Genomic DNA, 21,822 nt, shown 5'->3' with positions numbered 1-21,822 from the left:
ACAGGTAGTCCCAGGCAGGCTGCAAGTGGCTGCAGCACAGGGCACTGGGCACAGGGTGGGTGAGGGGCCACTTCCCCCGCCCAAAGCTCACCACCACCTTGTAACCCAGCCCCACTACCAGCCTGGGCCCCACGCAGCTCCGGGCTTGCCCATCGGGGCTGCACCTGGCGACAGCAGCTGTGGCCCCCTGCTTGCCACACCAGGCAGTGTTTGCCACCACCACCTCTGTGCTGCTCAGCATGCGAGCTCCAGGTGGGCGGCAGCAGCCAATACTGCCTGGCGCAGCACGTGGGGGTCCCCCACACACAGCCCCAATGGGCGAGCCCGGAGCTGGCACAGAGCCCAAGCTGGCAGCAGAACTGGGTTACAAGCTAGTGCTGAGTGCAGGGAAAAGTGGCCCCTCACTCACCCCGTGACTGGGGCCCCATGCTGCAGCTGCTTGCAGCCTGTGTGGGGCTGCCTGTGCCTGCTCAGGACAGCCCTGTGTGGGCTGCGAGAAGCTGCAGCAGGGAGCACCAGCCACAGGGTGGGCGAGGGGCTGCTTTTCCCTACACTCAGCACCAGCTTCTTTCCTGCTGGAGAGCAGGTCAGGGCTGTGTGCTGCCCCTCACCTGTACCACGGGCTGGGGGCACTGGGAGTGAGTGGGCAGGGAGCCAGCAGGAGCACAGGGCCCACACTGGTGTCCCAGGGCCAGTGCCGGTGGGGCCCAGAGCAGGATGGCAGGAGCACAGGGTCCCAGCTGATAGGGGCTCTATAGACCTGAGCCAGCTCCCCCCTCTCCCTGCTGGTGCAGCCCAGCCCGGCTCCACTGACCCCTGCCAGCCTCTGCCCCACTTTGGGCCCCACCGGTCCTGACCCTGGGACATGGGACCAATGTCCCAATGTCTTGGGACCAAAGACATTGGGACATTGGTCCCAAGATGGTGACCAGGGGGTGGGGCACCTGTCAAGGGGTGGGGCTATCCATGTGGCCCTCAAAAGCCTGCCAAAACTGGGTAAGCAGCCCTCTGCCTGAAATAATTGCCCATCCTTGTCCTATAGCATGCCACAGGGAGACAAGGATGATGTCAGTGTCCTGCCACTGACATGACAAGGGAAGCAGTTGGTTAATATATGATCAAAAAATCCAAAGAAAAGGGCCAAGTCCCACACTACAAATGAAGGCAACCTTCCCTCCTCCACATTGTTTGTGGCAATCTCCACAAGGAAAAAAAAAATACTTCCTGACCTGAAATTTTGCAATCAGTTTGACCCTGAGCGAAAAACAAGGCCCTGTAGCCAGTAACCTTGAAGCTGTGGAAATGTCAGCAGGCACTGGTAATGCATCCAAAACACCACTGACAATCCATTTAGAAGTATAGAAAATATTTAAATATCATGACATTTGCAAGGTATTAAGGAAAAATTTATGGCAATAGTGTTAAGAGCAGTTTAGGTAACAAACCAATAAGCCTTGTACACAGGCTCCAGAATTCCCATGAAGGTTCTCTCCAGCCTGAAACTTGCCATATAATGTCTCAGGACAATTTGTTTTTACCAAATGAAAAAACACTTTTATAGGCAGCTCGTGTTACAGAGGTTAAAATACAATAGAAACTGTGTATATGGGTTGGATTTCTAATATAGTCATTCACTTTAGATGAAACAGTGAAAAAGACAGTAGTTCATAACTGACGAGTAGTCAATGGAAAAAAACCCAAAACTCATGCTAATTATGCAGTCAAGTGCATAATGCTCCCTAATGTCCCTGGAAAAACAGATTCAGCTATGTTTGTAGTAGATCTGTGTATAATGGCAGATTGGTTCAATCTGTAACATTTTGCTGTCATGCCAGAATCATCAATTCAAGTGCCAAACCAGCAGTTGGACTTGTACCCAATAATAGGCTAGCGATGTCATAATATGAAAGACACGTTAAATAAAGGTTCCTTCTGCTTTTTACTGACTATGATGCTTGGGGGGAGGGAGGAGGTCAAAAATCCCATAACACTATTCAAAAAAAACTTCCCTGTATGACAGATCCCATCACTGTAGGATGAATACCACTGGCAATAAAAAAAGCATATCTTCATTTGTTAATAATTGCTTAGTAAAATTCTTTGACATACATGAAATACGAGAGCATGTGCACGCACACACACACACACACACACAACCCATCTGCATTTCTATTACCTTCACCCACACAAACCAAGCTTGACAGTACGTACTTAAGGATGGGCTGTCTGTCACCTTATAAAATTCTGGGTTTATGCCAAACCTTTATAGCTTAAAAATTTCTTTAAGGTAGAGTCTGAGGTATGCAAACAAAATGAAAACTGCATACACTTTGCACAAATATCTCCTTGTCTATTATTTAAAAACATGATCTCGCCTTTAAACCTTATGTAACCTGGGTGGCAGCCCAATAGTTTTCACCCCTGCCTAATATCAGGGATGGTGTGGTGAGAGTGGGGCAGGGCTTCTGGCCAGCACCACTTTACTTTCCGGCCGGCCCCTGCTCCCCATAGAGCAGCCTGTGGTCCCAAGAAGATCTAACACTTAACTGATTTAACTATTTACACTTTATTTACAAAACAAGAATAATAGGAAAGGTTACTTACAAATGAACTTAAATGGCATAACCAGAATCACAAAACAAACCAGAATGCATTAGTCAACCCTTGACTCAAGAACCACAGGCAGGGTAACTGGCAACTTTCAGCCACTGCTGAGATGCTGCCACAAGGAAGCAAGTTGGTCACTCCCAGCAGCTCCAACAGGCTTCCCAGTAAGTGACAGACTGCAACAGTGTAAGCTCTTCTGGTCTGCAACAATCCAAATTGTATCAAACCCCAACCCCACAAAGAGGCTGAAGGGTGACCCTCTGTGGCAACCAAAAAGGTGAGCAACAAGCAACAGAGTAGATTCCTGCAGCAATCAGCATGACCCAAGCACAAAGCTCAGGGACTCCATCTGATGACAATCAGCTGCAGAATAAGGGACAGGACTGAGTCCCCCTCGGGGGCAGTCAGTGGCAGAGGGTCAGCAGCACAGGCAGCTCCTAGGAGTCGTTACTCTAAACCCCTGCTCCAGATGACTGGAGCCTTGCGGCTCCCTCTGAGTGCCGGCCTGTGCCCCGAGCTCCCAGGGACCCTTGTCCTGGCACTCTGCTGCTCCTCAGGATCCCAATGCCTTGCCTGCTGCTGTCCTGCTTCCCCAGGGGAAGTAAGGGGTTTCCTCAACTCACTGACCCAGCTCCCTGCTCCAGATAAGGATGCTGCCTGCGCTCCTGTCCACTGCTTCTTCTCCGCAGTGGAGTGGGGGGGCTGACTGCCACCCCTAGCCTCCGGGATGCCCGGCACGTCCAGCACACTGCGATGGGGCCTTGGGGCACCAGCTCTCTGCCCTAAGCCCTGGCCGCAGCTCCCTCTCTGCTGCAGGGCTGGAGGCACGGCTGACTGCCGCTGCCTTCTTCTCCCAGGGCCTTCGAGGCTCTTCAGGGGGGTCTCTCTGCTCCCTCTCGTGGGTCAGCTCACCTCAGCTCTTCTTAGGCCTCCTGCATCATTCCCCAGAGTCACTGTCAGCAGCCCCCACATTCCAGGTAAGCTGCTGCTTTTATCCCCTCCAGCAGTCCCTCCCTGGCTTGCAAACTGGCCAACCAGGGCTCAGGGTGGCTGGCCCCCAAATCTGGCCAAGTGAATGAGGCCCCCCTTCCCTGCGAATGAGGGGATTGAAAACCCCTTCTTTCGAGTGCCTTCTCCTTTACCACAGGGCAGGGCTCCCCTGCTACACCCTTGGGGTCAATCAGAGTTCACCAGCACTGGTTCTAGCCCAGGGCAAGTATCTCAAGCCAATCTGGTGAGCCCACATTGGCAGTCTGTTACACACACACACACACATATATATATGGATCGTTTTGTTTTCCATACAGAGAATGTAATGTTATTCAAAAGAAATGTTGAACATAGGGATAATGGGCTTGATCCCAAACCTACTGGAGTCAACAGAAGTTTCTACACTGATTTCAATGGGCTCTGGATCAGGTATCAGGGGAAATGTATGTTCTGCTTGAGGCAGCAGCTGTAGCATGGGAAGCAAGAGGTAAATATTTCTTTCACATTTTTTAACTTGTTGGATTTCTGATAAATGTTACAGAGTAAAGAAAGGTGGGGGAGAAGAAAGAAACATTTTCTTTGTTCAAAATGAAACAATAAAACAGAGAATTAGATTCAGAGAAATTGGTTGATCCAGTTTAGCATACTATGTTCTCAAAAAGATAAAATGTTAAGAAAGATGGAACTTACCAATAAATACTAGGATGAGACTACTGCATCTTTGAGTGGAAACAACATGCCACAGAGTGTGTTCCGTGAAGAACAGGAGTCACTTTGGTAGAGAGGCTTCATCATCAACTATTTTAAAAAAAATAAACCAAATGATTATGCAAGATCCTACCTAAAATCAGTAGAATTCAAGAGAAGCATTCTCAAAGCATCCTAAAATTAAGTACTCAAGTGTGGTAATCCCTCCAGGTCTTGGAATATCAAGAATTGCCTGCAGGATACAGAGACGGATTAAGGTGTACTGGCAAACACAACATTGGAGACCCCTTCCCCCTCTGGAAGCTGAGCTGCAAGGCAGGGCAAGGGGCCCTTTTATTGCTAGCATGGGAGGCTAGGTGGACCCTGCCGGGCTGGAGGGGGCACATGCCCACCTCTTCTCCCTGCTCCCCATCCCTGCTACGGCCGAACACATGCACACATATGCACACACAGAGACATGCACAGACACAGGCACACACTCTACTCTCACTCTCTGCACATGGAAACAGACACAAACATGCTCTCCCTGCCATGAACAGACACACACAAGCACGCACAGACACACACAGACAGACAGACAGACCTCCCTGCTTCCCCACTCTCGATCACATGGAGGCAGTCCTCCTCCATGTCCCTGCTGCGAGCTGTCTGTTGCTCAGTCTGGCCCCTGTTACACTTACCTGCAGGGAGCTGCTGCCTGGCTGTCCCGTATGGCCACACAGATGCAGTGGGCCAGGTCAGGCTGAGCCAGGCCACGAGCCCTGCACCAAGTCTCTGCAGGTAGGTGGCAGCATGGGGTTGGGGGGGTGTGGCTGCAGTGGGGCTAAGATGAATTTTGGGGAGCTATAGCCCCCAAGGCCCTCCCAGTGCTTCCACCCACAAAGGTGCATTGTTAGGTGGCACTCCTGGCCCAGCCTAGCTCTGACTGCCCCTACCTGCCAGGTGGGGCACAGCTCTCTCAGCCTGGCTTGGTGCCCCCCAGTCTGCCCCTCTCCCCTGGCCTCCCCCATGAGCTGTGTGGCTCTCCTGGCCCAGCCCCAGCTCCTGCCCTGCCCCCCCCAGCCCCTTTAGTGGGGGGGGCCCGCTTCCATCTCCCAGAGAAGCGAATGCAGAAGTTGTGGTTTTAAACTTGGGGCCATTTTTGTCTCCCTACTGGCTGAAAATGACTGAAAAACCCAAACAAGTAAAGCAGTTTTGTAAGTTCCCTGGACTTGGGATATATAAAGTCTCTGCAGGTGGTCTAGCCAATCCATGTCAGAGTCTGACAGGGAGATTCTGGGTTGTGAAAAAGGAGAACAAAGAGTAAGAAAAACCAAGAGGACAACTTTCAAGTTCTTTGAGAATAAAAACCATGTGGGGTCTGACTGATTCTCCTCTAATCAGATCCCATCAGACAAGTCACTTCTGCTTCAGACAAGTTACTTCTACTTTACCTCAGGGCAAGAGTGGAATTAACTGTGGCTCTGTCTAAACTGCTGGGTAGGACCACTTTTAATGACATTCAGGCTGCTTACAGATATTTAAAAAAACCCAACACAATGGCTCTTTAATATAAACTTGGTGCACTCCCATGCTGAGCCCAGCAAAGAGTCATCACGTTAATTGGACCCCGTTTGCCCATAGTCTGTATTGATTGGGTGCTTTATTGGGGCTCTTTGACTCTTTTATCTAATAGCTGATTGAAGTAGATCAAATTCGATTCAATCAGAATTGACTGAATCAGCTATTAGATAAAGGCACCAAAAAGCCCCGCTGAAGCACCTGATCTATACAGATGCTGTGGAGCCAGGTCCAACCAATTCACGGCTTGTTCTGGTAAAGTGTGTGGGATTTTTTAAATGTCTGTAAACAGTCTCAGTGTGATGAGGATCCCGGTTATATTCTAAGAGCTCTCCTGGACTCTCAGATCCGAAGCCAAATCCCTCTTCCAATTGCTTGTTCCTTCCAGCTTTGTGCTAGAACCCACCTGAGCACCCCAAACCTGATGCCCAGAAAGCCCTCCAGCACCTCTCTCACAAGCCCCTGTTCCTGACTTCTAGCCCTTCTGCACACCAATTCCTGTCTCTAGTGCCTGTGACTAAAACCATGCCCAGAAGGAGGGAGAACCCACCTGCACAGAAAGATCCTGAACAATGAGATGGTTTGCTGTGGGCCTCAAGCTAGGGTGTAGATTGAAGGAAGGCCAATTCTGGGGCTAGAACTGCCTGAAGGTGATCTTCAGGTACAGATAGGTAGGGACCTACCCAAATCGAGGTGGCAGATGAGTGATTTTGTGGACTGACCATGGTGCAGGCCACCATTTTTGTGATCGTTTCATGGTGAGCCCCTTCTCCCCCCCCCACTGCTGATTGGCCAAGGGACTCTAGCAGCCTCACTTGCCACTGATTGGCTGAAATCACTGCCCTTCATGTGGCCCCACCGTTCACTGGTGGAGAGGGGTAGGGCTGCACAAAAGGCAACCCTCTTGACCAATCAGTGGTGGAGGGAGGAGGAGGTAGCTGCTATATTGGCTGTTTCCCTTCATGCTGGCTGTTTCCCCCTGCTGGGTGGACTGAAAGGCTGGGCTACAGCAGATGTTGGTTCCCACTGGGGAACCAGCATTTTATTTTTAGTAAGGGTTTTTTTCCCCCAGTGATTCTGTGCAAAATTGTAGAAACCACCATTTTTGTGGTATTTGCAGAAATCACCATTTTTCATGGTTTCCATGAAAACTGCAAAAATCACAATTTAAGTGGGTCTCTACAGATAGGACCCTCAATGCCTCTTGTTTCACATGGAAAACGTTCTCTCAGTTGAGGAACACAACTCGCCTTGCACCTCATACACCAGTTCTTTCCATTTCCCCTGGGAGTGGACATGTGCGCACCCAGACACCAGCATCTACTGTGGTGGTGCAGTAGAAAGAAAGGTAGGCTTGGGTGGGCATCTTAGTTGCAACAGCACATTACAGAGAAAACACTCCCTGCAAGGTGCTGTATTCTTGCTTGGACACCTGGTCATGCTTCTTTGCTCTGTCAGACCTCCAATCAGGCTCTGGCTGCTTAGTGTTTTTATGGCAGCTAAATTTTTTTATAGTCTTTATTGACAGCCAATTTTAGCATGATTTTTTACTGACAGTAAATTTACTGACAGTTGGCAACCCTGACCCAAGAGTCCCTCCTATCAATAGCAGCAGGCAACTTGCTTACCTATATACCCTCTGATTTGCTCTCTTCCTCCTGGCCCCACATTGCTCTCTCTTTCAGCTGCCAAGGGAAAGAGATTTAAGGGTCACTATGCTGGGAAGCAGGGGATGTCACTGGATCTCTCCCACTATTTAGGCATGTAAACTAAATAGGATCTCACCCTAAATGTATAAGAAAGGTCACATAATTAAAACCCACACAAAGTCAAAAAATACCCAAATTAAGCAGTTTTAGCTCAGCAATAGCATGCTTTTCTATTCTGATTTTTCTGGTTCAAGGCATGCTATGTGGTTCATGTCATAATATGTAACTTAGAGAAATAGAAGGTGTCTAATGTACCTGAGTTAAAGTCACTACTTTTCTAAAGTGCTGAGCTTCTGTGCTTCCTGGCTTTTTTTTATGTCTAATTATTCATCCTTAGTATTACATTGACAGATTTTGAATAGCTGACTGGCCACAATTATGTTTAAAACTTCTGGGCCACTATAAATTATCCTGAGTTATGCTGGGAAAAGAACAGGAAGAAAGGAAATGCAGACCTATTTGGCTCACATCTGTTCTGCAGTTTACAAAGCCTTTGAAACCCCAAATCTGCACCTAGGTATCCTTTCCATGCAGGTAACAATGACATGAACAGATTTACATTAGCTTAAAAATAAGCGGAGAGGTAATCAGAATCATGCCTTTAGGCTTAAGGGCAACTTGTTGTCATTAAGAAAGATTATAGGACAGATTCTTGGCTAGTATAAACTGGGATTCAATCCATTAATTTTCATGGACTGGAGAAGGGCAAACATAGTAGCATATTATCCTTAAAAAGAAAGGAAAGGAGGACCTGAGGAATTATGGACCAAACAGTCCTACTTCTATACTTGGAAAGGTATTTCAATATGTTATGAAACTATCCATTTTTAACGGGTTGGAAGATAATAAAGTGATAAAAACCAGCCACCAATCATGTGAAGTCAGTCCAATTTTTGTCTTAGACAAGGTAACTAACCTAGTTGAGGGAGGAAACAATATGTACATTGTAGCTTGACTTCCATAAGTTGACAGTCCCACATGACATTCTTAAAAGTGAACTGAAGAAATATGCAATGGGATAAGTTAATATATGCTGAGTGCACAGGCAGTTGAAGAGCCATACTCGAAGAGGAGTTTTCAACAGTTCTCATCCTGGCAGGAAATATCAAGTGGAGTCTTGATCCCCTACAGGGGGTCCGTTCTGGGTCCAATTCTCAATATTTTAAAAAAATATTCAATATTTTTGTCAGCAACTTGAATGATGGAATACCAAGTATCATTATACAATTTGAAGATGACACAAGCTGAATGAATTTTCTTACAATTTCAGTAGATTTGAGAAATTATAGAAAAATCAACAAGATTGTATTCTAAAAACAAGTGCATATTTCTGTGCCTAGGAAGGAAAAAAAATCGAATGCACAAATATAAAATAGGGAATGACTGGCTAGGCAGAAGCACTGCACAAAAAGATCCAGGACTTTACAGGGCCATAAAACCAAGCACAATCTGTTGACTCATGTAATGCTGTCATGAAAAAGGTGAAGATTATTTCAGGAGTTATTCACAGTAATGTTGTATGGAAGATGACACATACTTATACTACTCTACACAGCCCTTTTGACATCTGTTGAATTTGGGACATCACACTTTGAGATATGTGTAAAGGTTGAAGGAAATTATTTTGTTTAATTTAACAAAGAGACGGCAGATAACTCTTCATCTCTGTTAAATATTATTATAAAGAAGACAGTGATCAGTTGTTCTCCTGTCCACTGAAAGTGGGTGTCATGGGCGGGGGTCCTCCAGGAGGACCGTGATCTCCTTAAGGCCCCTTCCCCCATGCCAAGCCAGTCCAAGGGCACCCTCCGATTCTCACCCGCCACGTCTTTGATGTTTACATAAGTTTGGGAGGCTGCCTTACATCCTCTTGGACATGGTTTGTTGGGACCTCCATCCCCGTGGTTTCCCAGACTCTCCGTGGGTCTCACTGTATGATGGGTGCTTCCCGGGCACCCTAGCCTTATGGGCTATGCGTGGCTCCAACCACCCCTTACACCACACCCCAAGCCTCGCAGTTGGATTAGACGCTGTTCGGTCTCTCGGTCTACTCTCATGCCCCTCTCTCCAGGCCTTCTCTGTACTGCTGCCCTCTCTCCGGGGCCTTCTTAAGTACTGCCACCCCCTCCTGGGGCTCTCCATGCCCACTCTGGGCCTTCTCTGTAAAGCCGCCCCTCTCCTGGGGCCTTCTGTGCCCACTCTGGGACTTCTCGTTCAAGCTGCCTGTCTCTCAGGCCCACCGCACTGCTACCCCCTTTCTCCGGGGCTCACCGCACTACTACCCCCTCTCTCTGGGGTTTACTGCAATGCTATGCCCGTCTCCGAGGTTTACCGCAGTGCTATGCCCTTCCTCAGGGGCTCACCATGCCCGCACTGGGGCTTCTCAGTAGTGCCCCCTCTCTGGGGCTCACCACGCCTGCACGGGGGCTTCTCAGTAGTGCCCCCTCTCTGGGGCTGGGGTCTATGCACCCCGTACACCGTGCCCTTACTGACACTGGGGCCCCCACACCACTGTGGGTCCCTATGAGGCCTCCTCCAACCCCTAATATCCTCACCCAAACCACCGGTGTAACAACAAAGCAAAACACAAACTCAAGCCTCTTGGCTACAACTTAACCATAAGCCACCTGGCTATAACAACGTTGCTCAGACCTTTTAGAGCTGCCATCCTTTACTCTGCTTGAGTACCTGCGGTTCTCACATCTTAACTCCAGAAGCTCCTCTCTGTCCAGCTGCTGGCAGAGAACTGCTAGCCTGGCCTCACCCCCTGGGCTTTATGAGGGCCAGGCCCTGCCCCTTCTGGTCAGCTGACCTCCTGGTTGCCCCGGGCAACCCACAGCTGTGCTCCTTATTCCCTGCCAGGACTCTTTCCCCGGCAGTTTCCCCTCTCTAGGAGCAGGGCACCTCAGTGCTCTGCGACAGTGGGAAAAGAAGAACATGCTTACTTTGCAACAAAAGGGATTTAGGCTAAACATTAGGAAAAACCTTTCCTAAATAAGGATAGTTAAGCAGTGGAACTAGCCAGATAGGGAGTTGACAAAATATCCATCATTGGAGGTTTTAAAGAACAGGTTAGACAAACACATACTCCTGCCTCAAAGCAGGATCCTAACCTTTGCAATTAAGCTGTATATATTAATATTTGATCAAACAAAGAAGGGAAAAGCTTCCTTTTGTAAATCTTGCTGAAATGTTAAGCACTTACAGGTGTGTGAGGAACATACTGTCACAGGTAACCAGAGAATAGGGACTAAAATGAGCAAGATACATAAAACTGAGAATCATTACTGCATAGCAGCGGGAGGGAGGGGGTGTTGCTCCAGAAGCTTGTAGTTCGTTCTGCTATTAACAATTGTGTATAATCCCCTCACATACTTTTCCCAACTCTCATCTCTTGGAGCCAATCTCTCTTTTGTTTCTTCATACAGCTGGCCATTGGGAGAGGCTGGGGTTCCCTCTCTAGGCTCTTCCTCCAATTTTGGTGGTTTAATTTTTCTCTCAGTCCATCATCCTGCTGTTTATCCCCTTCCCTAACCTCCTTCCCTCTTTTGACTTTTGACTCTAGGTAACCAAGCGACAGGGCCGCTCACTAGACCTCTCTCCACTAAACACTGCTACCCATCCCTGACTGAAATGGCAATGAGACCTAGTGGATCAGCACTAAGACTGAGTTTTATTCCTGGTTTAGTAACTGGCCTTCTGGGTGACCACAGGAAAGTAAATTAAATGCTCCATGCCTTTGTTTCCCCATCTGTAAGATAGGGAAAATGACACAGACCTCCTTTTAGAAGTGCTGTGAGAACTAATGACAAAAGGTGTTACACAAGACTTGGGTATTATTGGTGGTGGCAATGTTGTTCCCACCTTTACAATCCCCACATAATTTCCAGTGGCTTATAGTCAATCAAAATCCAAAATCTGTCCCTAGCTAAAAACTAATCTCCAGTGCAGTGCTTCTTAGCATGAGCATGAAAATGTTCTTGAAAGAAGACCCAGTAAAGTCTCTGTCTCACAATTAATCAGTGTCCAGGATAGAGGAGATTCTTGGAAAGTTATTATTATACAGTTTTTTTACTGGTCGCCTGTTAAGTATAACTAGAAATGAACCAGACAGTGAAGTCCCAGACCACCCCAGAATGTCTCAGCTATTAAGGTTGATTTAACTAAAATAAAGATGATTGTTAAAATTTTCCAACGGAACAAAATATACAACTCAAGCACCATTCATATTGTACATCAATCAATCAATCAAAACTGTGATTTGCAGCAAATCTATTTTTTTCCTATCCAACTCCCCACAGAGCTATTGCTAGCTTCTTTAGTCAGCTTCCTGGCCTGTATACTTACCAAAGTAATGTCGCTGTCCTTAATATTCCGTGTTGAGTTGAGTTTGTATCCAGCTATTGTCTGGGAGTGAATGACTGCAAATGTTCAGTGCATTAGAATTTCTGCTTGGTTCTGCAAAATGAAAAAAAATTCCTCCTTTTTGCTGATACAGCAAGTAATCCTGAGAAAAGATGAGTGATAGCAAAGAGTAGGGGGTGAAGAACAAAAAGGATATTCCATTTTGTGAGTGAAGCCTTAACATCTACACTCAGATGTACACCAGAATGACTATGGCAAAGGAAGAGCTTGGAAGTAGGGCACATACGCACTAAGTTAGAAAAGTGTTGTCTATTTCAGAAAATCTTCAGGAAGGAGTGGGCACCTGGCTTCATATTTCACTAGTTTGACTCTTACAAATACTTTTACTGGGCACATCTACACATGTAATTATGGCACCTGAATAAACAAAGGAGCTTATTGCTCCAGAGTTAATTGCTCCTGGGTGTGCTGTTTGAACATGCGCCTGGGAGCAATTAACTCCAGATCAAAAAGCTCCACAGTTTATTCACCCTTCCATCATTACATTGCTGGGGCATGGGGGACTTGATGGTGCTATTAGCTCTACTTCTGTAAGGCATGAGGATGACCACAAGCTCTCCATGGACTTGACTCCGTAATAGAGAGGTTGAGAGACTGGTGGAGATAGCTTTCAAGGGTCACTCACTTGTGTCATCAAAAAGAGACATCACTCATAGAAAACTAGGTGGTTTTGTGACCCTATGTCTCCTTTCTGCTACAAGGAGAGAAATGCTTCATGTTGATATTTAGATCACCCTGACTGAATAAATATTCACAACTCATTGAGATGAAGGAGAAATTTGCACCTCTTTGAGCTGTTATTGCAGGCTCTCTGCAGACTCATCTCTGCACAGGTTATGCTCAGTTCACATTTTTGAGGTTTCCTTTATCAACATAACAGCTAAAGACTTACTCTTTAAAAAAAAAAAAGAAATATAATGTTAGCTGAGTTTGTGGGCAGCAAGATAGAAGCCTTGGGGAGTTGCCTGAACATGGGCCTCCTGCTCGTTTCCAAGGCCAGATAACAGGGTAGGAAAGGGGTAAGGGAGGTAAAGCAAAGTAGAAGTTCTCAGTAACAGTTTCTATGCACAGGTTTTAGTGGAAATGTTCCAGCGTTACACTATTACTTCTATGCTAGTAACAACAGGTGCAGACAACTGAACCATTCCCTATTTTCACTGATTGGGAACCAGTTTAGAACTGGAAGCACCACTACTTCCAGTGCTAGTAGTATCAAAAGCACCAGTATTACCTGCATTGTTTCTGTATGTAATTTGACCAAACAAAAGATCTAGATGACAGACTAAAGGCAAAGCAGCTAGTCTGTACCAAGGCTCACACAAGCTGTATTCTACCAGGACTACAGTAATGGGGATGTAGCTTCAGCATAGACAAAGTCAGTCAGAAGTACCAATAACAGCTGAAGTAAATGAATGTAGTCCTCATTTTTCACCCTGTTCTCTGCTTTATGCTGGCATGTTACAGAGCAGGATGATGGTTAAAGTATAGCTATTTGCAGGAAAGGCACAAACTTAGTGGGTGCATTTACATCAGACACTTAACTACACATTAGCTTAATAACACTGCAATGTTGTTTAAAAATCGATAATAGCCTACTGCACAGTGTTATTAGGCTAATGAGTAGTAAGTGTCACAAAATAACCATGCGCTGGTGCTACTGTGCACTAGCTCTAGTTACTGTGCATTTAGTTAGTACTTCATTAAGCAAGTAGTAAACTAAACGTGCAGTAACTGAAGTGCATTAATGAACGTCTAGACATGCCCACTGTTACTCAGAGATAAGGAAAAAAACAATGGAGTTAATAGCAGTTAAATGCTTAGTGTTTGAAATTTCCAAAAGAGTGAAATGGAAACACCTACATCATCTTGCAAGGGCTACCCCATGCCTCAAGATGAAAACATACATCTCTTTATTCTGGTTAAACAATACTACAGATTTTTGACTATATGTCAGGGCTCCTGGCCAGACCACATTGAAATATAATGCAAGTAGTTGTTGATGGGAATATAAAAAAAATCAATCAAAATAAATTGCCAAGAATGTTTGAACCTGTTTGATCTACAGCCTAAAGCTCAGATTCTGCCAGAGAAAATACATTTACATTTTTTAAAAGGTCTGGGAGAAGGATAATGGAGTAGCAGTCCCATTTTTTGTAAAATAAATGGTCCCATTTAATAGAACTTTTGGACTAGTTTGGAGGCTCATTGCATGTTCATGTCTCTGGCTTTCCATGACATCTAATGTTAATTCAGTAATCAAAAAATCTGTTCTGAGAAACACTGATTCGAGCTTTCCGACTGTGCTGGTTCTGTAGGTTAGTGACTGCAATAGAAAATAATCCACATGGAGACCCCCAAAGAATGATGGATCCCCTTTATAAGGGAAAAAGACATCGGAGCTTGATTGCCAGTAGGGCAGATGATTATCACCTCTGACAGCATTAAAACTTCAACCCAGGTCTGCCTTGGGATACAATTTGCACTAAAGACACTATATTCTGCTAGCCTAATCCCCAATGAGTGAATACTAAATTATTCTGGAAGCAGTCCCAATAGGGGACAATTTGGGATTATTATTGGATTATTTAAAATCCTAAATGGTCTAGGCTTCATACATCTAAGAGACTGCCTTCTCCTTTATGCCCTACCATGATCCCTAAGCTCAACCAAGAGCAACCTTTGGCAAGTACCATCAGTACACCAAGTTCACTTGGTAGCAGGTCATTGCAATGACATGTAGCGAGTCACTCTCAGTAGTTGCTGCTCAGCTCTCGCTTGAGGCCTGCCAAGTTTAGACAGCATGTGAAGTGCAATAAGATATTCCTACTTGGGCAGATGTTTAACAAGCAAAACTAAACTGGGACCCTGTTTAGGGAGTTTTAGTTTCATATCTTTTTTAAAATTCCACCTACTTTTATAAATTATTTTGTCTCTTGTTGTTAGCTACTTAAGCTAGTATTGGGAAGAGTAATTTATAAATCTAATAAATAAATTAGTTAACATAAGAGAATACGTGGGAGTTGCTTTTTTGCACTTGGATACATATTGTTGAAAATACCTTTTAAAAAGGTACAAACCCCGAAATGCATAAATCTGAGAGTAAGGAAATAAAGTAGTGGCTTGCGTTTATATGAAGCAGTAAATACTTTGATTTTCATAAGATGTAATAATTCCTGGAACCATTACACATTAGTTGGAAATAAAATAAACAATATAGTTGGTTATCTGATAGTCTTACATAGCAACTGTAAGTCATAAGGCTGATCATGACTAGTGATCTGGTTTGCAGGATCTCTTCCTTGTTAGCTATTCTGCCTTTCTCTGGTTAGTGTAATAGAGAACATCCACCAGTGCGCTGAAGCGCTGTTCTAAAGTTGGCATAAGCATCCCATTTTAACACAGTCGGAAGAATAACCAAAGAGCATTGTGAAGGGGGAGGGGGGGGCGGGTATTTCATATTAAAAAGAATATTGTTTAAACCAGTGCTCCAGGTCTCCCATCTGACCATCTCTGTACTGGGGAAAAACTCGGAAACAGCTAACATAACTCACCTGAGCAATCCGGATGCCTTTTCAAACGAATTATTCTCCTGGGAGTAGATGCAGTTATCCATGACTTCACACAGCTCCTGCACTATAACATGTACTGCAGGTTTTCAGATTAGGGCCACTATTTCTAGATTTTAAATCATTTGCTCGTTAAACAGACTGTATTTCTGAAATACAGAAGCCTGTGTTAATCCTCCATGAATCCCAGGATATTTTAGGGTATTTTTCATTTTCTCCTTTTCATCTGGTAAATTTGGTACCATCTATGATTGCTTTCTGATGATCTGGCAGCACCAGGTTACTGGACACCCAGTTTTACTAGCACATTATACCATATGTGGAACAATTATCCAAAAAGTGCAAAACACCAGCCTATTCTGGACTCTGACACTCTGGCTTCTTTAGAGTACAAGGAACTTAGTAATTTTACTTTGTCTTTAAAAAGCTTCAGTTAAACAGCCCGTGAAATCTTAAACAAAATTATTATATTTTTCCAGGAGGCAGCTCTAAATTTCCTGAGAAACACTTGTGAAATTTCTGCCTGGCAATTCACAACTTAAGCTTTTGTGAAACTTATTTTGACTGGAAGATTTAATTCCATTCTGTCTTCAAGGTTTAAGAAAAGAATGAGTTGACCTTATTGGCGCACCATCAATGGGTAACGTACAAGGAGGACATCAGATCAGTCTTGCAGAGTGCTAGAAGCTAGAGGATTCATTTTTCTCCAGGGCTGACCTTTCTCAACAAATTCAGTTTGTCCTGGTGGAGGAAATGATCACAGTTTACTGTGCTGTGTTTGTCGCCAGATAGATGACATGCTGTTGTGGTTGAATGAAACAGACATTACAACTTTACAAGCTCCACCTTTCTCTGACTTAAGACTGCTGCCATCAAACAATGCTAGAGGGGAAGAAAGTCAAACAGTGTCTTACATACCAAGCTGCTTTAGCTGCAGATGAAATCAAGCTTAGCTGGTAGGGCAGTCATGTTTATTTCTAGAAGACTGAATTATAGAGAGTTCCTTCAGAAAAATACATGACCTGGCTTTAAATACATCACAGAACAGTCCATGAAAGGTTATGGAAACAAGCCTGTAGTAGAGCTTTGCCCAAAAATAGGTAAAAATTTCAGTTAAGGTATTGATGAAATCATTTTTAATTGAGCTGCTGAAGTCAATTTTCCACTAACATACTTAAAGATTTACAAGATTATAGCTGTATAATAAATTGCCATAAAAATTAAAACACTGCAAGACTAAACACAAGGACCTGGCATCCCCATTTCAGGTTTTCAAATGTTTCAGATTAAAGATTATCCAATGAATTGAATTTTGAAGCAAAAAGGACTGAGTTAAAAAAATACAATACTGGTGTGAAAAGAATCCATAGTGCAAAACTTCCACTCTAAATCAAATAGAGCTTCAAAGTAACGTTAAATATTTTGCACATTATACCAAATGTGCACATAAAGTGCTGTATTCCATGTCATTTCTTATGCATATATGGTAACAAGGGATCAGTACAAGGACTGAGGCATGAATCCTACCTAACCTGTACTTTAGACGGATGCCAAAAAATCCAGGTTACATTTGACCTGTGACTGTTACAGGTGAAAATGTTAAACTCTGTTAGTGGCAGGCAAATAATCTCATCTGCTGATTCACTTGAAATAAGAAGCAATCAAAAATGAAACTCTCAATGCACCTCCCTCCACAACAGGATAGCGCCAGGAAAAATCCCACTGAAAGGACATGTGCTATAATCATTTCATTCAGCACTGACACAACTCCCCTTTCTCTAGCATTCATTCTCTAGTCCCCTCCAGGCAGTACAGCTATGCTGCTCCACATATGTGCCAGCAGTATCATTGTAGTTATAGGGATTTGTAAAAGAATAAAGTTGACTAGTCACCTATCACTGGCCAAACCCCTGACACTGCAAGCAATCTCAGTCTAGTTTTCTTTAAGAAAATAAAATAAATTGAAGCTTGGAAGCAAGTGTTGGGAGCCTCATGGAAAGGGTAGACAATAGCAAGAGCCTGTAAGAGGGAACAAAGCAGGAGGAGGGTAGAAGGACCTGGCTCCCCTAGACAATTCTCACACTTCTAAAAATACACAAGGCTGCCACATACTCCCTAGCTTTCCAGAACACTATAAATGCTGCATATGGTACAGACAGAACCTGACTTAACACCTTTGTCAGTTTGCACCAGATACATAGTTCAGACAACTTGGACCTTTTTTTTCCCCCCGTTATTAAACTTAAAAGTCCACAGGGATCATCCCCCCTTCAAGACAATGCCTCCTGACCCATGTCATAATGGACTGTACTTCAAGCAGCATTCTAGGTCGGCTCTGACACATGACCTCTGTGATAAAGTTGTCTCCTTTTTCACTAAACTGCATCTCTTAGTAGTGAGTGCAGAGCAGTTTGTTAAACTTGTGTTCTACTACTAGAAAAATACTTTTCAATGTAATTATTTCATTTCATCCTGGAGGATAGAAAAGCAATTTACAGGCAATATATAATATAGGAATGCTGCCTGTCTGCACCAATTATGCTATAGTGGATTTTCACAGTTGGGAACTATAGAATATCATCACCAGCTGAAAGCACAACTTGTTTTAGACGGACAAAAGGCATTGACCAAACTTGGAATTGCTAAAGGACTCAGTCACATAATACAACAAAACCAGAAGATGGTGTGTGGCAGCAGTGTCTGCTGGCTCAATGCTGATTCAGAAGGAAGCAAATCACCAATATTACCACTTTCAATAACTCAGATTTCCTTTGAGTGCCCCTATTCAACTATGTGCAAGGCCTAGCCACATTTAGCTAATCTGATCACAAGTTCTGATCACAGTACATGGGAGAGCTGTAGGAGCCTTTTAATTTCTAAAGCAGTGATCATCATCCAGGGTGCTGTGGTAACCTAGCATACCTTGAGATCCTTTCAGGGGTGCCATGCAATGTTAGCCCAGTTAGGTGTGCAAATGTGGTTCACAAGATAAATCTAGAGATTTCAAATAGGAATCCATAGCATTAAAAACATTCTGTCCTGTTGTGGTCTTTCTACATTCTTTGCAACAGAAAAATTGCTGTAGTCAAAACAAGTGAAAACTAGGACCTGGCATTTTTTGAGAGGTGTCTTGCATCTAAAAAGGTTGAAAACCACTGTTCTAAGGTCTTTAACTCACCTGACAGTATCCCTTTAAAAGATGGTAATTAATTTCTAATTCCCTATTGCTATTACAGAATACACATAAAGAACTTGCCTCTAAAAGTTACTGTCAACTAAGAAAATACCAGTACTACTTGAAGTGAGACATTCTTTGCAGATGAAGGTAATGTCAAAACACAAGAAAAAACACTTTAGACATGTACAGATTTAGACCCTGTATACTCAGTGCACTTTACACACATTCATTACAGCTTGCAATACAGCTATGAGCTAGGAATTACTGTATTTATTCAAATAAAAGACAAGGGTTTCTCCCCATTTGGCATGGAGGGAAAAGCCCACTGCCCTATAATCATCTACAAGGAAATCTCATTAAATACACTATCATTAAACTGCTTCCAAAAACAGCATGTGGTCAGCAACAGAAACCAGTTATGAAGTCAATTAAATTCAGCCAACATTGAGCATGACTGTAAAACATGTGGCCTGCATTGGGCAAACATGCTGATGAGAACCTACCACAAAAATTGATTAGTGTAGCCCATTTGAATAAGACTTATGGTAGCACCCAATAAGCGCAGTCCCCCTCACCACTGGCTCTTTTTCAAGTCACGGTGAACCATGACATTGCATCCAGCTCCCCCAGAATCCCTCTGTTACCCCCTGGCAGCCGGGGGGTTGTATCTGGAGTATACAGACACATACTGACCAGTGGTGGGCTGTGGGGTCACCATGACTTGAAATGCTGTCGACTGTGGTGGGGCCCAGCCCAGTGAATTACATGGTCAATTATGAGCCTTTGGCTTTGGACTAATATTATGCATACTTTGTACTAAACATAAGCAGTATTTTTAAAAGTGCATTTTATATGTAATAAAAACTATGCATGTTATTAGTCCAAAGTCAAAGGCTCATGATTTACCACACAGTTCATTAAGCTAGGACCCACCATAGTCAACAGATTTTCAAAATAAACCTACAATAATTAGATTCAATGCCTGGGAAATTAGAACAAATGTACATAAAATCTAATTATTGGGGGAGTCATCTTATAATCAGGGCTGTCTTGTATGCAAGGAAATACAATATTACATCCATTTCAGAGGGGGGTAAACTGAGCCCATACAGGTTAAACAATTTGTCTAAAAGTACACGCTCTTGACAAACTTCTGTTTTGACAATAAGATGACATACAAGGCAGTATTTTCTAAACTATGTGCCACAGTAAATGCAATTAACAATTAGAGAGGAAAGATGCAAGCCCCAATGGCCACATGTGCTTCTCTCACATTTGAAAATAGGACTTAGAAACCAACCTGTAATTGAGCAAATACTGGCTTGCTCTAAGTTGGACCAGCTGTGTTAGATTTGACAAGCAGGCAAATCATACAGAAGAGGGTTGCATCTAAGAGTAGTAGAAGAAAGTTTTTCCATGTCCATTAGAGACCGTGGGTGAAATTCTAACTGTGAGAGTCAATTTTGCAATTGACATCATTAACACTAGGGTTCTACTCCATGGCAGCTGTTTAGGGGTTACTTTGCGACTGGGGATGCCAAGTGATTATTTAACCAAATGCAAACTACTTTCTAAGGCCTTTTGTGGCATTTGAATTTGCATTAAACCTTGTGATGATGCATTTGTACAAGAACCAGATGACAACTATAAAATAAACTAACAAATGGAAGATGGTTGCAGAGTGTGTTAACAGTGGAGCTATGGAAATTATCCTTTGGCTCACAAAAACTGTATTATCTTCAAGAGGATACTGGATAGTCATCTTGCTGGGGTCACCTGATCCCACCTGTCTTGCCTGCCTGGTACAGGGGCTGGACCTGATGATAGTCCGAGGTCCCTTCCAGTCTTACAATCTATGAATCTACCACAATTTCAGCCTGCAAACACATTGAATAGAATTAGAATTAATCTGCTGTACAGCAGATGAACACCACGGTCCCCTGGAGGCTGGGGGAGGGCACAGCAACCACCCGTAGGAGGCAGCAGTGGTGTTGGTGGTGGGGGTGTGATGGCAGCGAGTGGGGAGCTCCCTCAGGCAGTCACGGTGGTGTTGGCAGCAGGGGTGGGCAAAGTGTGGAGCTCCTGCAGGTGGCCACAGCAGTGTCAGTGGAGGGCGGGGGGGTGGCAAGCAGCAACAACCTGCAGGCACCGCTGGCGGTGCTTTTCACAGGGGGTGCACTGCCAATCTCAGGGAGCACACGTGCACCTGTGTGCACCCCTACGCATTGCCAATGGTACAGCAGCACCTTTGAGTATTATTCTGGGTATCCCAGTCTGCACTGCAATGGAACAAAGATATAACTATATTACTTGCAATATTAAAAATCTGTATTGAAGCTTTCAATGGCTGATGCTGTTGTACTTTTCTTTAGTTTTATTTTTAAATATAGAAAACATTTATGTTCCGTATGTTTTCAGTTTCAGCTGCAAGGTTTTTTTTTCCAAACAAAGTATATGGAACCTCTGATTCCATATATCATCACACGCTGCTTGTTTGATTAATTCTTTCCTTCTAATGTCAGCCACTTTGCATTTTGTCATCCAAGTTATAACAACAATTCATGGCAAAACTTCCTTTTTATAGTTCTCTATGTTTTTCAGGGCAGGGCTTGTCAAAATTTCCATTAATCAATGTGAATAAGCTAGAAATAAAAGGCCTGTTTCGCAGGAGCACCAATAGAACCCACTGTAGTATATATTAACTAAAGATACCTGAGATTATGCTGAGGTTCTGCTTAGATGACAGTTTCACCCTTTTAAACCACAGGTTTAAAATAAATATATAAATCCTAAGGCTATCGATCTTAATAAAAACACTCCCACTAACTTGCAGAGTTTTGGATCAGACCCAAAATAAATACACAGTAGCTATAATAGACCCCAACCCCTGCAAGCATGTCAAGTCAATGGGAAAATTCATGCACTGCTTAAAGTTAAATAGGTGCTTAAGTGTTTTGTTGGGTCAGGGCCACACTGTTCTGGTGGACCTATGCAGTGCCTGCTTTGCATTTGTGAATCTAGACAAATCACACATAAAGGCCTGAAGAAACACAGAATCATGCATCAGAGATAAGAAACT

At 44.1% G+C, this 21,822-nt stretch overlaps 1 long non-coding RNA gene across 1 annotated transcript in view; it reads right to left on the bottom strand.

Moving 5' to 3' along the window:
- LOC132244002 (uncharacterized) overlaps positions 1-10,290 on the bottom strand; it is a 33,304-nt gene extending 23,014 nt beyond the window's left edge. Inside the window, exons 1-2 of the long non-coding RNA XR_009455631.1 lie at positions 10,227-10,290; positions 4,288-4,395 (exon numbers count right to left, since the gene is read on the bottom strand). This is a non-coding gene — a long non-coding RNA (uncharacterized LOC132244002). The remainder of the gene's footprint in view (positions 1-4,287; positions 4,396-10,226) is intronic.
- Between the last annotated feature and the right edge of the window lie 11,532 nt (positions 10,291-21,822).

This window comes from Alligator mississippiensis, chromosome 11 (genome assembly GCF_030867095.1).
Source record: "Alligator mississippiensis isolate rAllMis1 chromosome 11, rAllMis1, whole genome shotgun sequence".
Taxonomy (NCBI): domain Eukaryota; kingdom Metazoa; phylum Chordata; order Crocodylia; family Alligatoridae; genus Alligator; species Alligator mississippiensis.
The sequence above is the reverse complement of the archived record's forward strand: the minus strand, read 5'-3'. Positions and strand labels throughout refer to the sequence as shown.